General features: G+C 35.0%; 1 protein-coding gene across 4 annotated transcripts in view; it reads left to right on the top strand.

Annotated features, from left to right (window-relative positions):
- LOC125094686 (protocadherin-9) overlaps positions 1-14,383 on the top strand; it is a 927,361-nt gene that overhangs the window by 428,264 nt on the left and 484,714 nt on the right. The gene's annotated exons all lie outside the window — the stretch shown is intronic.

Here is a 14,383-nt window from a genome sequence, read left to right as displayed (position 1 = left end):
GAGATGAACCAAAATGTACTTTTAGAATAGGGTGAGATTTTAAACATACCTCAATAACTAGTCTGAGTTCCTGAAAGATCAATACTTTATCATTTGCAATTAAAATTATATTAAGATGTCTTATGAAAATTCATTATTAAAGGAAGTCTTTGGCTAACTCATTGATATAAAGAAGCAACTTGCAAAATTATACTTTCATTCTATACTATAAAATCTCTACTTTTAATTATTTAACCTAGGTTTTTTGCTATAGATTTATGGCTTATTTATTAAAGTCTGACTCTACCTGATGAAATTTTTTTAAAGACGTTTATTTATTAGAGAGAGAGAGAGAGAGCATTGGGAAGAGGGGCAGAGGGGGAGAGAAACTCAAGCAGACATCATGCTGAGCATGGAGCCCTTAACGGGGCTCTATCTCACAACCCTGAGATCATGACCTATACTGAAACCAGGAGTCGGAAGCTTAACTGACTGTGCCACCCAGGTGTACCTCCCCCATGAAATATTTTGAAGTGATTATCTTTATAAATTATTTTTTATATTTTTTGCATAAAGTTGGGCATTGTGTATTTAATGTTCCTTTTTTATTTATTTATTTTTTAAAGATTTCCTCTATTTATTTGACAGACAGAGAACACAAGCAGGCAGAGAGGCAGGCTAGGGAGAGAGGAGGAAGCAGGCTCCCCACTGAGCAGAGAGCCCGATGCAGGGCTTGATCCCAGGACACCAGGATCATGACCTGAGCTGAAGGCAGAGGCTTTAACCCACTGAGCCACCCAGGTGCCCCTAATGTTCCTTTTTTAAATGGAACATGACTCAATATGTTGCCTTTATTAGATACATTGTGTGAAAATACTGTGATATAAAAATGACTTAATTTTTATATTTTAATATTTATGGAAAACTCAAAACCTATAAACATGTATTGAAAGTAGAGCCACTTTTTCTGTTTATCATATAAAAATAATTAAAATTCTTTGATATACATAATTTTTAATATTGTTAAATTTATAATCTAATGGAGAATATGAGATAGAATGGATTTCTATTTCTCAATAATTTTACATTTTTTAATGTTTTATAATGCCTTGTTAAACATATAGGTGATTATGTATTACAGTCTCTAAAAACTCATTAACTGTTTAAAATACATGTTAAAATTTCACAATAGAGCTCTCTCTATAAATATATTAATAATACTTATATGGTGCTTATATACTAGCTTATATCCATCCAGAATTTAGGGAAATCATTTATTTAATACATAACTTTTTAAAGTAATAGTGAAAACTAATAATAGGTTTAAAAAATCTAAAGTATCACAAACCCAGACTAATTTGTTGTATAATGTAGCTGTAGCACTGCATAATAAAATCTTCTCATAATTATGTCTTATAAAAAAATATCAAGAATTGAAAGTAAGATATTCTTGATAGGATGCAGGTTCTAAATCTTTGAATATTGGTCTTCCATTAACCACATACATTTTAACTTTCAACTAACTTAATCGGAGATGTCCATTTCTTAGCAGTTACGGATAAATTTGAAATTACTGAGCACACTAAGGCTCAAGATCCGCATGCCAAGACAGTACATGAAGTAAGTACATGAAGTAAATAAGTCATACATATGTTTGTGGGTGTAAATAAAAAATTCTAATACTTATGTATACAGTATATGTGTATATTTTTGTGTTAAATGAAACTCATTACACTCGACTCTTGAACAACATGGGTTTGAACTGAGTGGGTCCACTTTCACATGATTCTTTTTTTTAATAGTAAATACAGTACAATACTGGGAATGTATTTTCTCTCCCTCATAATTTTCTTATTAAAATTTTCTCTAGTTTACATTTTTATAAGAATACAGTATATAATACATAAAATATACAAAATATGTGTTTAATTAGCTGCTTATGTCATCAGTAAGGGTTCCAGTCAATAATAGATTATTAGTAGTTAAGTGTTTGAAGAGTCAAAAGTTATACACAGATTTTCCACTGCATGGAAGGTGGTTAGTGTCCCTCCCCCTCACCCATGTTGTCAAGGGTCAACTGTATGTAGTTAGTATCTGGAGGGCATTATGCCAAGTGAAATAAAAAAGAAAGAAAGATAAATACTGTATGGTATCACTTACATGTGGAATAATAAAAAAAAAAAGGCCAATTTCACATAAACAGAGAATAGAATGGTGATTACTAGGGTCTGAGAAGGGAAACAGTGATGTAGATCAAAGGGTATACACTTTAAGTTATAAGAAGTGTCAAGTTCTAAGGAGTTAATGAACAGTGTGGACTATAGTTAGTAATATGGTATTGAATATTGAATAGTTAGTAATATGGTACTTGGAAGTTGCTGAGACTGGATCTTAAGCATTCTCACCAGAAACACACACAAAAGTTACTTATGCTAACTATGGGAAGTGATGAACTTATTCATTATCTTGATCTCGGTAATCATTCAACAATATATATGTATATCAAATTATCACATTGTACACTTTAAATATACACAATTATATTTGTCAATTATTCCTCAACAAAGTTAGGGGGGAAAAAAAGAATGAAAAGCCAAGGGAGTAATGATCTGATTCAGGCTGCTTTGTACTGACATATTCAAAATATTGACATAGGTTGAGGCATAAAATTCAATAATAAAGAAAACCTCTCAACATTTTCTGAAAGCCGTGTTCATCTAGTCTGCGATTTTACGAGTAGTCAGTTGACATAAAATCATATAGACAAACTCAGTAAGAAATCTGTGAAAATAAATGTGCAGGATAAAAGAGCTATCTCCAGGCCAAATTAACATGTTTCTTAGCTAAATCTTCTAGACATGTTGCTAATTATTTCCAGTTATGATATTAAGGCACATTGGGAATTGAATGCACCACAAAAATCCTCACATAAGGATAACAATTTCATACAGGAACAATTAACAGATGTTTTTATTTTTAAGTTGGGGATTCTGGTCACAGAGTTTGTAGAACTGCTATGAAATTAGGATGACTTAATAAAAAAAGTTCCTGCATCATTTACCACTCCAAATTTATTTCCTCTGGAAAATAAATGGTCTGGCTTACTCTCTTAAGGATGCCATTTAAAATACTGCCTTTTTCTATGAAAACTGACTAAGTACTTGGTAGAAGATATGTTGTGCCATTGCTAGTGAAGTATGACTCTTATGAGTTTGGCTTCCAGAAAGTCTCAGAGGGATATAAAATGGTCCGTTTAGCTTATGTTTATATAAACCCTATTACTCTGTAAGGTTCAAAAAGGAATAGCTACTATATTTCTGTGATTCAATTTTCCTCTTGTTGCCTATTTCTTTTTGATCCTCTGAAGTATCTTCATTTTTTCCTAATCCAGAGGTCTAAGAGAGATCTGAGTAGGAAAACATGATTGTACTTATTTATCTAGTGTAAAATACTGCTTTCAGCTGAACGTAAAAATGGAGACAAACATTTTCCCCTTTAACTTACAATTGTACAACAAAGAATTCAAGGTCACTAGAGATATAAAAGGTTTGGAAATATAAATAACTAAAGACATAGAGTTCAATTTGAATTTATATTATGATCAGAACCAGGTAACCATAGTTTATGAATAGAGTACTTTTATTAGAGAAGGACTCCTTTTAATACTTAATGAGTTGAACAGAGTTTAGGAAGTTAGAAATATTGACAGAAGAAAACAAACCTACCAGAAATAGAACAGGTAAGAAATTAAATATGTTAAAAATGCTTAAAACAAATTAGGTGATATAAAATGAACTTAATTTAACATCTCATGGAATGAACAGTCTTATTTTGGAGAATTGCAAAATGGTCCAGAAGGCGGAAAGCTTTAATAGGATAGAGAATAAAGAACAACAAAGAGGAAAATAGAAAAATCTCATGGCTGGAGCCACATAGTCCACTTTGTTTGGGGTGAGACGGGATAAGAAAATGAGTATAAAGCCCATTTGCTTAGTATTTGGAGCTTGGCTGCCTGGATGTATTCTATTCTGGCCAAGCAGGGCGTTTATAGGAGCTTATCTAAGTTTTAGTTTTCTGACATGTTACCCCTGGCAGAAGTGACTTCATCGTGGGTCTAGAAACTTATTTCAGCAGTTCCTCCTTTTGGTTATCCTCTTGATCATTTAAGAGGTTTGATTGAAAGTATCAATTTTGGGTAGCCGGGGTGGCTCAGTTGATTAAGTGTCTCCCTTTGGCTCAGGTCATGATCTCGGGATCCCACATTGGGCTCCCTGCTCAGTAGGGAGTCAGCTTCTCCCTTTCCTTCTGCTCCTTCTCCACCCCACAACGTGTGCTCTCTCTCTCTTCTCTCAAATAAATAGATAAAATCTTAAAAAAAAATGTATCCATCATAGTGTGATTCTTAGTTACCACTGCCTCTTCAGGTGTCAGTGTAGCATATACAAGAGACCATGTCAAGAGTGTATTCTTACCCATGGTTACATTCTTTTGTTCTTCTGACATGGCCTATTAGAGAGACAATAGTAATTATTAGCAACAAAACAATGTCTGTGGTTTGGAGAATGCTCCTGAGCCAGGGTCCCCATGACCCAAACCAACTAGAATCAAGTAAGTCAAGAAATGGTCCCAAAGAGAGGGATACTTCTATAAGCCGGTTGGTCTCTTAATGCATTTCTTATAGCTGTGTCTCTACTTCCCTAGAAGTGTTTACTCAGCAAGACTCTCTGAGAGAAACTGAGACATTGGAAAACAGAGTCCATGTTTTGGTTATGGGCCCCTGGGAAGGGTGCATGGGGGAGGCCCAGGTGTTTTAGATCTCTGGTCTTGGAGCTATTGTAATTGTAAGCCCACTAACTTGGTGGCCTTTGTTTGTAGGTTTGTGGTCACTTCAGAGTAGAAAGGTAATTTGGATAGAGGATAAGTAGACCGTGAGTAGTCAGATAAAGGAGATTAGAGGAGAGTAGTAGAAATCATGTCAGTCTTACAGCTTTTTGTTTAAAGTATGTCTTTAATTTTTCACTAGCCTTTGCAATGAATAATCCAGTGAAGCTACTTTGGAACTTTGAAGCCTTTTGAAGGCTTCTGCATGCCAGTTGAAATAGGTATTTCATTCTGTTTGATTTGGGGACTCTCTTTCAAGCACTCCTGTGGATGTAAATGATCTTATATAATTGGAACATTCCTCATAATGGTCATTGTAATACTAGGCTGTCCTAGTAGATTTTGCCATTTTTGTTGGTATCTACAGTTTCCAAGACCATAGTTCCTAGATGGAAAATAAGCAGGCATGTAGAAAGGTGGCATGCTCAATTCTTTGAAACGTGAGGATCTCCTTTCTTTAGCTAAGCTCTGGGTCTCTCAGAACCACTTTAATATCTAAGAGGGGTGTGCTTCTGGGTTGGGGATTTTGTGGTATTTTACACTGTACCACCCTGCACAGAAATTTTCTTGAGGCTGGCGGGATGATTTAGTGTCAATCTAACCCATTCCATGATGAATTTATCCTACCACAGGAGTCTTAGAGTCGGATGGTGAACTCTAACAACTTTAGAGCACTCTACCCCATGTCCACCAATATTGCGGCTTTGGCTTCTGAGATTGCCATTAGGAACTTGTCTATTTACTCCTTTCAAGAGAAGATTTCTTTACAGCGATGGACACCCTAATGTCTTTCAATAGTGGCATTTGTGCCTGCTTAGATTTTGATTTTGATTAATTTCTTGTCTTCATTTATTTTCCCATGTCCCCTATCGGTTTATACTGTGGATTTACCTTGAGGCTTTGTGAATCCCTAAGAGCTACCACCCATTGTGGACCTGCAGGTAGCTCTCCTGGAACCTTTCCAGAGACCCAGAACTTCTCTGGAAGTTTTAATAAATCCAAGAATCTTTTCAGGAGCTCAGAACCTTTCTGAGATCAATTGCTTGGTAGATTGACCGACCTATCTATCCATCTATTTACCTACCTACCTATCTATCTTTGAAGGCTGCACCCACAGGAGCAGAGTTCAATTTCAAGAGTAACGTACTCACAGCCCTCACTCACTATGACAGAAACCTTGAACTCAAAGCGTTCAGGGGGCATGTGAATCTCATCCTCCCACAGGTTGTTAGTAGTAAGCTTCTGATCTCATTCCTCACCACCAAAAAAAACTTTAAAAATCATATGAAAGAGAAACAATTTAGGTGATGCAAACATGTATTTAACACTATATGAAGTGGACACCCTCCTTTTAGAGAACTGCAAAATGGGTCAGAAGATGGAAAACCTTTAAAGGATAAAGAACAGAGAACAAGGAAGAGAAAAGTAGAAAAACATCTGATTGACTGGGGCCACATAGTCCTTCTTGTTTGGGGTGAGAAGGCTGAGAGTTGGATTGACATTTGGGGATCAGCTGCCTGGAAATACTGCTGTTTCTGTTCAAGTGGAGAATTTACAGGGACACAAAGGTTGTTCAAATGTTGGTTCGCTGATGTGGTACTTGGATAGGAATGGCTCCATTTTGAGCCTAGAAATTTATTTCACCAAACATAAATCATCTTTTTATCTTATGGTAGTATCTATTACTGTGAATAGCACATAAGGTAGATAATGTTTTCGGTTTGTATTTGAAAGACTAAATTTATTGTCACTGAAAAACAGATAAGCATTTTAATCTAAATGTTTACAAAATACCTTATTGGCACTAGATAAATATTAAAATTTGCTCATTATAGGGGCACCTAGGTGGCTCAGTGGGTTAAGCCTCTGCCTTCAGCTCAGGTCATGATGTCAGAGTCCTGGAATTGAGCCCTGCTTTGGCTCTCTGCTCAGCAGGGAGCCTGCTTCCCCCTCTCTCCCTGCCTCTCTGCCTACTTGTGATTTCTGTCAAATAAATAAATAAATAAAATCTTTAAAAAAAAATTTGCTCATTGTAATATCCTACCTCCTTTAAAAATTACTTACTTGGAATTACTGTAAATAAAGAGTAACAGGTAAGCTTTATTTTTATTTTAAAATACCCATAATTCTCTTTTCTGTTGAAACTTGTATTTGTCCTTTAGAATTAATAAGAATGAAGAGAATATTTTTAAAAATACAACAGTTATTCTCCAAAACATACTCATATTTTAGGGATTCTATGAAAGCCTAACCAGAGGTATTGACTTTCAATCAAGTAGGTTCCAATAATAAAGGAGTCTACATATTTCTTGTCATAATAAATACTATCTTGAACCAATGTGGACTACACAATGGGTAAATAACAGAATGTAGGTCTTTCTCTACTTTCCTTTCAGAATTTACAGAATTCTGTAGAATTTACAGAATCTCAGAATTACAGAATTTCAGAATCTACAATCCTTTCAGAATTGTTCATTTTATTTTATTTTATTAAAGATTTTATTTATTTATTTGACAGAGAGAGAGAGATCACAAGTAGGCAGAGAGAGGGGGGAAGCAGGCTCCCTGCTGAGCAGAGAGCCCGATTCGGGGCTCTATCCCAGGACCCTAAGATCATGACCTGAGCCAAAGGCAGACGCTTAACCCACTGAGCTGCCCAAGCACCCCCAAAATTGTTGTTTAATTTTTTAAAAGATTTTATTTATTTATTTGCCAGAGAGAGAGAGATCACAAGTAGGCAGAGAGGCAGACAGAGAGAAGGGGAGCAGGGAAGCAGGCTTCCCACTGAGCAGAGAGCCCACTGCAGGCCTTGATCCTGGGACCCTGAGATCATGACCTGAGCAGAAGGCAGGGGCTTAACCCACTAAACCACCCACGGAGCCACCAGTGTCTTCCACATTGTTCATTTTAATAAAGAACAAAGCAAAACTACTTTTTCAAAGTTTTTTTTTTTTCTTTTTCTTATCAACTACTTTGGGAGAAAGCAAATGTAAAGTTTTATGATGGAAAAAAATAAATATATAAATCAATGCTTGAGTAAGCAGCTCTGTTAAGATTTGAAAATCCAAATTTGGCAAACTAGTGGTTCAGGTAGCTTCCTCTTTTATTTGTTTAAAATATGGACTGCACAGCCAAGCACTTTATCTTTCTTATGCTCAATTGAAGGGAGTGATGAGCTGGAACGCATCTGTTGGTTTGGGCTGCCCTGATAAACCCCTTCTTTGTAGCTTTCTTTGCTGTAGTCATGCATATTGACACCCATTTTAAGCTTTACTTGAAACCCTGTGGCTTTTCATTTGAAATAAATTATCACACCTTTTCGACAGAGAACATGGATTCTTTTCCCCACAGCTTGTTTCTGGCCTAGCCAGCATTTGTAACATGGAAGGGGAGAGTACTATGAGTTATTAATTAGTCTATTGATTTGATATAGTCTCAGCATAGGTTTTGGTTTTTTTGGTTTTTTTTTTTTGTTTTGTTTTGTTTTTCATTTTTGTTTCTGCTGCTACTGTGCTACAGCTTAAAAGTTTAGACATAGGCATTTTCTGTGCTTTTCAGGGTAAATGAATTTATTTAAAAAGTTAGATACTGATTGAAATTCAAGTTGAGGTACATCCTCCTCTCCTGAGAAACACTATCAAATATTTTTTTAAAAATTATAACAGTAAACAACAACAGAACTTAAACACCAATAAAGGGTAGCAATAGAACTATAAAAGATAATTTAAGACTTGCTTTTTTGGGACACATTTTAATTAAAATGTATGTTTTGTCATTTGCTCAACAAGTGAATTTGCTCATGGCTAGGAGGAAAGGGCAACATCATACACCTGAATTTATGAAGACTGCTCCTCACCACAGCAATATTCTGAAACCAGTCAAGATTTCGAATCTTGATAATAGATATATATTCTCAAAATGCTATCAAAGAAAAAACTAGATGAGACTCTGTTCTTTAAGCAGGACAGTGCTGTGTATTTTATATTCAGTAGCAGTGATTTATTTGGATATATTTATTTTGGTTCCTAGTAAAATAGTTCCCTGGAGTGTTAAAAAAAAATTCTTGGGATCAATTATTTATCTCTGTAAAATGGCAAATCTAAATGCATAATTTCATTGGCATGAAATGTCTTAAGTGATTTTACTCGAACATATCAATAGTATTATAATATTATAATGACATTCTGCTAAAATGAGAACTAAACTAAAAATGCTAAGATGTTTAATGTACTAATTTAGCTTCTATCCATTAGGTAGTTTTTAAAAACACAATGTGGATTTTTGCAAATGGTTCAGTAATCATTTCAGTGTAGTCAACAATAGGTCCCAATCACATAGATGTGAAAGAGATATATAGGTATGTGTGTGAGAGAGAAACACATTTTATAAAAACTAAAATTCCTAAACAAAATGGTATCCTGTATGGTATTAGTCTTCTGCAGACTCCCTTTCCCAGCCCAAATTTAGGAAGAGGGAGCAGGTATATGCAACATTCATCATTAAAAGAATCAATAAGCCTGTACAACTTTGTGATCCCAAAATGTTAGTAATGCAAATAGTTATTAATATCCAGTGAGTTGAGTTCGTATTCTAACCATATGATATCACCAGCACACCAAGATTCACAAAAATATGGTTTGTTTCACAAAAAAAGTTATGTTTCTCTAATAACCCACTGAAATTGAAAATACTTATGAAAGTACACCTAACTTTTTGGAATTCCTACAGAGAAATTTCTCCTCCTATTCTGTCCAGGCTGTCCACAAACCTGAAAAGGAACATTAATGCTAAGTTAGGTAAGGTCAAAGAAATTCAGTTTAAAGGTACTGTGATTATGAGTGTGTGTGTGTGTGTGTGTGTGTGTGTGTGCTGGGGAGATTGATTGTGCACCAGTACCCTACACTTGGGTTTTAACTCTGGCTGTATTGGCACTTGATCACAATCCTACTGATCTAGAACTGGTTTAGTTTTAGTTTGTTGGTTTCTTAGACACCTGTACCATCTTATCTAGGTCCAGACCAAGGTGTTCTAGAAAGAGTGTGCAGTTGGTCCTCCAGTGTACATGCTACATTCTGGACACCTAAACATTATGGAGAATTTGAGGTAGTTGCTTAATTTCTTCACATCTTAGTTTTCCAATTTGTGAGAAGGAATTATAATCTCCAACTTTTAAATTTGTTCCAGGAAGCATATAAGATACTTGTAAAGCACCTGCCATAATAAATAGCAGTACTAAATCAACTTTTCCCTAAACTTTGAAATATCATGGAAAATAATTGCATTTCTATTAGAATCATGTTATGTAATGAGGAAGACCAGTCCAGTATAATATTTCCTTTTAATTTAAAAATTCAATTAATAGAACTAGTGCATTTGAAGCTGATTATTTCATTGGGAGCCCAATAATGGATGTTTGGATATTTGTACCCAGACAGTTAAATGTATTTTTTTTTTCTATGTATCAAACTTGCTCCAGTCACTGGTTACTAACAGACTTGCATTATTACCTAATCTGATAAGTATTTATTTCTATGTAAATGTAACACTTTAATAATGTAAACATTCAATAAATTGCATTATACGAATAAGCAGACTTTGGATTAGTTAGAAATTGTGCATCTTGTCTTATAACGATCATTGATTAATAACAGTTTACTAAATTTATTCTAGGGAAAATTATAAGTAAAAAAGAAGAAATGGCTAAGCTACAAAGAAGTTAGACTAGTTAAGTCTTAAATTTCCATGATGATTATTTACAATTAGTCTATGACATTATTGAATACATTCTGAACAAGCCTATTTAGTTGGAGGACACTTTCTTAATTTTTTTTAAAGACTTATTTATTTATTTGAGGGGGAGAGGTGGGAAGGGACAGAGGGGGAGGGAGAGAGAGTAAAGCCAGGCTCCATCTCACAACCCTGACATCGCGACCTGAGGCAAAACCAAGAGTCTGTTGCTCAAAGGACTCTGCCACCCAGGTGTCCCTACTTTCTTAATGTTACAACATCTTTTATCTTGTAACTAAAAGAAATCTTAAATTCTTCCATTAAATGGTAAATTTTTTTTAAATATTCTATGTATTTATTTGACAGAGAGAGAGCATAAGCAGAGGGAGCAGCAGACAGCGGGAGAGGGAGAGGCAGCCTCTATGTGGATTTTTTTAAAAGGTGTTAGACCTGTTGTCCATTTTTCCCTGTCACCACTGGTTAAGTAAGCATTTGTGGCATTTGCCTGTTTTATTTCAGTAGTAAATTTACACATTAATGCGATTCTGTTTTACTAATTAGTCCTAAAATGCTGGTAACTTGTTTGTAAATGGCTCCAGTCCTTCCTGCTAGTATTTAAAAAAGCCTGGGTTTTGGTAGCAACATTCACTGTTTTTCAGCTTTGACTTTTTTTTTTTTTAAAGAAAATTTCTTTAAAGAGGCTAGATTATTTTTGAACCTGAATTTCACTATATGGTATATAATAAAACACTTGTCCTTGTTTTTTTTTTTTTTAAAGATTTTTTATTTATTTATCAGAGAGAGAGGGAGAGAGAGCAAGCACAGGCAGACAGAATGGCAGGCAGAGGCAGAGGGAGAAGCAGGCTCCCCGCCGAGCAAGGAGCCCGATGTGGGACTTGATCCCAGGACGCTGGGATCATGACCTGAGCCGAAGGCAGCTGCTTAACCAACTGAGCCACCTAGGCGCCCCTCCTTGTTCTCTTTTTAAAGAACAATTGAAGGTTAACTTGTCAGGTGGGCTAGCATGGTTAACAACAAAAAAAATCTGCTATACTTAATAAAGAACAGAATAATGGGCAAATTATTCTGTGTACTATCTGCAAAACCACTATGAAATCAATACAATTTCCAAAGATATTTTTGTTTTTGTCTTTAAGGTTTTTATTTATAAATGTTATATAAATAATGCTCACCTTTATTTTGATATGTTTCTTCCTTTCTTCCTTTCTTTCCATATTTCCTTCCATCCTTCCTCCCTTCTTTCCTTCCTTTTCCATTCATTTATACATTTCAGCAAATATTTATTGAGTATCAACTATGTACCAGGAGTTATTTGGCAATAATCTTTGTAATTTTTTAATGTATTCTGCTTAAAGAATAGAATGAGTCTGGGGCGCCTGGGTGGCTCAGTGGGTTAGGCCGCTGCCTTCGGCTCAGGTCATGATCTCGGAGTCCTGGGATCGAGCCCCGCATCGGGCTCTCTGCTCTATCGGGGAGCCTGCTTCCTCCTCTCTCTCTCTGCCTGCCTCTCTGCCTGCTTGTGATCTCTCTGTCAAATAAAAAAAAAAAAAAAAAAAAAAAAAAAAAAAAAAAAAAGAATAGAATGAGTCTACTTTTCTTTAATGCATGCCTTCTTTGCTTATGATCAAATTAGATACTGTTTTTATTGCTTTAGGAATTCTGAGAGTCAGAATGCCTCGAGGCGGTCATCTCTATTCTATTAATTCCACATGCATCAGCCCATGGTAGCGATCTGCTCATTTTTTGACAAGTGAAAAGAGTTGGTGCTTATGAAAAATCAATTTCCACAACCAGCACTGACTCCATTCATCATTCTCCTGCCAGAAAAGGGGAAAGTGAACAGTTCCATGTGAACAATTTGCATTTACGCGTGTGAAGAATTACACTGATTGTCTATTGATTGCTTATCCTCATTTAGGCTGCTCCAGGATGACGAGCAAACATGAGCACATATAACCACAGGACTGGGATAATATTAGGACAAACTGGGGTCTATGATGGTTGCCATTGGATCTATAAAGGGTAGTGAGTTGTGTTACCACTTGACCTTTATAGAAAACAATGTTTAAGCCAAAGAAAAATAACAGAACTGATACATCTGTTCTTAATAATTTCCTCAAATATTATTTTTAATCCTGTAACAACTAAACTGTGGTCACCTAGTCATAAGATTAATGCTTTTTTTTATGTGTTACTGCTTATGGAAATAACATTCCACAGTTAGATGTCATGCTCTGCACTATTCTATTTTATGGCACTTAGATGCTCTTTTTTATCCACATACTACTTTAAATCCCCCCAGGCTCCATCAGTGCCTTAGGCTGTGAAATCGGAATAGAAAATGAGTTGCTCCTAGACAAATCAGTTACATTTTATATGCAAATAATTTCCTGCTCAATATCATCAGAGTACAATAATTTGGTGTTTGACATAGTGATTTTTCAGTGTCTATCTAATATATCTTTTATATATTAGAGTTCTCCTGACCCAACAGGATTTGATTGGAATGGTAACTAAACTTTCTAAGTTTTTCTTTTCCTCTGTTCCACTTTTCCTTAGATATCTAGTTTAGAATTACCTGATTCTTAAAAGATTTATTATATAATGATATTAGGGATTTTATATTTCATCAGCTTATATATTTTACACCTCCACCTTCCAAACTTTTTTTTTTAATCCTTATAGGTATTATTGAGTATCCTGGAAGTCTACTCATAAGACAATATCGAAAGATGAGGCTCAATCCAGAAGCGATTTTATGAAAACTTTGTTTCATGATTTTCTACATACAGCCTTGTGAGGATATTTTGGGCTGCAAACTTTGTAACCAAGTAAAAGAAAGAATGAGAGAGAAAAAAAGAGAGAGGGAGGGAGGGATGAGTCTAAAGAATATTGGAATTGACTGCCAGGGAGCAAAAATATTTCAAAGATGAGCTATTAATTTGATGAATTATTTTAAGCATAGGAAAAATAGCATTAATATGGAAGCTGAGTGAGAGCATTCCTTAAAATATCTTTATTAGTTATTCCCCTCATGATTACAAAATCTTTGACAATCACACACCTGGTATAGTGCAAGATGCTTAATACAGGACCATAGGGGCCTCATTAGCAGATTCTTTAATTCAACTGTTTTGCCCCCTTTGTCAATTAAAATTTCTTTGTAAAATAGCAAGAATATCTCTTTCCACTTGTTTTCGCCTGGTGGATAAAAGGCCCATGAGACTATAAACTAATAATTGAAATCACTATTTATAGTACCTAGATATTCACTGTTTTAATAAGTTTTTGGTTTTTTACTGAACTAAAATGCAATTTTATTTGTAAACAAATTTGGGGCAAAATTTGTAGCAGCATACTTCTTTTTGACACAAAAATGCCTGTGCTAAAATAACATTACAATTAAGTCTCAAAAAGTGCGATGAGAAGTTCTATTTCATTATCAGCTTTCGTTAAGATGATCACCAGTGATAAGTATGACAAAAAGTGTATTTATATTAGCTAACATGGAATTGTATATACGTTGTTCACTCATCTATAAAAGAAGATAGCAATACATATCTTGCAGTGTTTTGGGCAATACCATAGAAAAATTCCCAATCAGCTTCCATAATGATGTTTATTTTTCCTAAGCTGGAAATATTTTCACCAAAGTAATATTTGCTACGTAAAAATGTTTTGCTCTCTGGCATATTCAAATTTCTTTTGGTGTCTTTTAGATACAGATTTAGAGCTTAATACAGCTCTCTTAATAGAAACAAAGTGTATTAGTGTT

The sequence above is a fragment of the Lutra lutra genome, chromosome 3 (genome assembly GCF_902655055.1).
Source record: "Lutra lutra chromosome 3, mLutLut1.2, whole genome shotgun sequence".
Classification (NCBI taxonomy): Eukaryota; Metazoa; Chordata; class Mammalia; order Carnivora; family Mustelidae; genus Lutra; species Lutra lutra.
This window is presented reverse-complemented; position numbering and strand designations above follow the sequence as displayed.